The sequence below is a fragment of the Bubalus kerabau genome, chromosome 8, assembly GCF_029407905.1.
Source record: "Bubalus kerabau isolate K-KA32 ecotype Philippines breed swamp buffalo chromosome 8, PCC_UOA_SB_1v2, whole genome shotgun sequence".
Classification (NCBI taxonomy): domain Eukaryota; kingdom Metazoa; phylum Chordata; class Mammalia; order Artiodactyla; family Bovidae; genus Bubalus; species Bubalus kerabau.
This window is the reverse complement of record NC_073631.1, coordinates 76,187,106-76,190,161: the sequence shown is the minus strand read 5'-3', so window position 1 is coordinate 76,190,161 and position 3,056 is coordinate 76,187,106. Positions and strand designations below refer to the sequence as shown.

General features: G+C 38.2%; 1 pseudogene; it reads right to left on the bottom strand.

The window, feature by feature from the left end:
- Positions 1-348: 348 nt before the first annotated feature.
- LOC129659362 (40S ribosomal protein SA-like) lies at positions 349-1,208 on the bottom strand (annotated as a pseudogene).
- Between the last annotated feature and the right edge of the window lie 1,848 nt (positions 1,209-3,056).

The following is a 3,056-nucleotide window of genomic DNA, read 5'->3' as shown; positions in this document are numbered from 1 at the left end:
TATCTCTGTCCAAGAATAGAATAAAATCTTCTCTAAGAAACACCAGTTCACTTTTTTTGCAATTGAGATTAAAAAATCATAATCTTGGCATAAGGGGGTGTACATGAGAAGATGTAACAGCTTCTATTAACATATCTGATTTTAAAGTAACACAAACATCAATTAGCTAAGACAACGATCACTGTAGTTTTGTTCAGGAGTGACAGAACAATGAAAGTTCAGGGGTGTTTTTTTTATATGTGCATGAATTCCTTTTTTTTTTTTTTTAAAGAAACACTTTCTCTCACACTTATTTCTATTTTATATTTTCTATTTTAAAGTCTAAATGAACCACTTCAGGCTACTCAGGCTTGTACCTATCCATTCAGTGACCTGAGCAGTATGGGTTGCAGACCAGTCTTCAGTGATGGGCTGAGCACCCCTGCCTGCCATAGGGACTGCTGAACCGGCCCCAGAACACCTGAACCTCTAGATACCTCTGTGATCTCCATTGAATAGCAGTTAACTCAGGTGCTGGACCAGCCTATTAACCCCGAACAGTTCCTACTTGGTCACTCTGCCTTTTCAGCAGTGGCTCATTTTGCTTTTCAATCTCTTCAGGCTCTCTGTAGAACTAGAGATGAGGTGTGACCTCCTATGATGTTACTACCATGGAAATGGTACCACTCATGTGCAGAGCCTCCTGGGCTAGCATCCACCACTCAGATCCACTGAGTGAGTTCCCTTGTTGCTGCCTAGGATGGCAATGTCCACAAAGTGCAGAAGAGAGTCTCTGTTACACAGAGCAAGGTGGACAGGTTAGCGTAAGACATCCCTGTGAGAGGCTGGTGGTCTAATGGGATCAGTAACCTCCTGAAGGCTGTTCTCAGAAGGCTAGCAGTTCCCAGAAGGCTGTCTGGATCTGGTGAGTGAAGGTTCCAGAAGTGAAACAGCCAGCAATATGAGTAGCTCTAGAGGTGGCAGCAAACATCAGCCCAACTCTCTGGTCAGTATTCCTGGAGGAAATGACACTGACATCAGCCAGGTTTTTCATGGGAACAATGGCATAAGCTTCCAACAGAAGCTTCCCTCGGATTGCCTTCAGATTTATGATGTAAGACATTATCACTTTTCCTTTTGTAGATGTAGTGTTCCATATGGAAGTCAAGATCCATGCCAGCTCAGAGGATTCCCACTATAAGGAACTTGAGGACATCCCCTCCCTTCATTCTCTGGACACCAAGGGTGCTGGACGTTGTGAAAGCTTCCCTTAAATCATGACAGGAGCCCAGAACAATGCTACATGAACCCCTATCCAGGCAGCTCTGTGCACACAATATTGCTGTGGAACTTCATGGAAAGTAGGTGCCTTCCATAGATAGCAACATTTCATTATATATTGTTCTAGGACATTCTGCATGTCAGCATTCCATCATGTATTTTGTTAAGACTTTTAAAATATTTATTCCCCAAAGCTACATTTCTGGTAACCCAAAGTACAAGGATCTAAGAAAAGCAAACTGATAAACAGAACATCTGAGGTCAAATTTCAACATAATGTTTTGTTAAATCTACTTTATTGTGGTACAATTTAATAATTTTTAATTAAACTTATTCAAACTAAGAAAAAAATAAAGACAGCTCAGCTATTTCTCTCACCTTTCACACCATGCCTCTGGCAACCACTAATCCATTCTCAGTATCTATAAGCTTGTTTATTCTTTATTATTTAGATTCCATATAAAAGAGAGATGATAGGGTACTTGTCTTTCTCTGAGTTATTTCCCTTAGTATAAAGCTCTCAAGGTCCATTCATGTTGTCACAAATGGTGAGATTTTATTATTTTTATGGCTGAATAATATTACTATTGGAGAAGGAAATGGCAACCCACTCTAGTGTTCTTGCCTGGAGAATCCCAGGGACGGGGGAGCCTGATGGGCTGCTGTCTATGGGGTCGCACAGAGTCGGACACGACTGAAGCGACTTAGCAGACTTAGCAGCAATATTACCATATATAATGGTATATGTATGTGTATTAGAGTTTCCTTATCTACTCATCCATTGATGATAGATACTTTGTTTTCATATCTTGGCTATGGTAAATAATAATGTAATGCATCCTTTGTTATACAGAATCATTTTGGTTTGTTGTAGTCTCATTCATTTTATTTTTGCTTTTGTTTCCATTACTTTTGGTGTCAAATTCAAAAAAGAAAAAACTCATGTCTAGGACCAATGTTAACGTACTTACAGCCTATGCTTTTTTTTAATATATTTTATGGTTTCAGGCTTTACAGACTATGTTTTCTTCTATGTTTTATAGTTTCAGGCTTTGCAGTCTAGTATTTAATTCTATTTAAAATTTGTGTGTATGGTATAATTTTTGTGTATGGTATAAGATAGTAATCTACTTTCATTCTCTTTCATGTGTCTGTCTAGTTTTCCCAATACCATTTATTGAAGAGACTATAATTTCCCCATTGTATATTCTTTGCTCCTTTGTTGTGAATTAATTAACATACATGCATAGATTTACTTCTGGATTCTCTACTGTGGTCTGTTGATCCATGTGTCTGTTTTTATGCCAGTAACATATTGTTTTAATTATATAGCTCTGTAGTATAGTTTGAAATCAGAGAGCACGATGCACCCAGCATTGTTCTTCTATCCAAACATTGCTTTGTTATCCAGGATCTTTCATGGTTTATATAACATTTAGGAATGTTCATTCTTGAATTTGTATATTACTAAGGCTGTCACCAAGTATACCAGTTCCAAGTAAATATAATATGCTTAGCTGCTGTTAACGGAGAAGGCAATGGCACCCCACTCCAGTACTCTTGCCTGGAAAATCCCATGGATGGAGGGCTTGGTGGGCTGTAGTCCATGGGGTCGCTAAGAGTCGGACACGACTGAGCGACTTCACTTTCACATTGGTAATATGAATCTTTAGACTAGATTACAATATAGGCTATATTCCTCTGTAATTTTTATGTTATTACAATTGTATTTTGTTAAAGAATAGTTATAAAGAGAATTTTGTGCATAATTTTTCTTATTTAAAGACTTTTTGCAC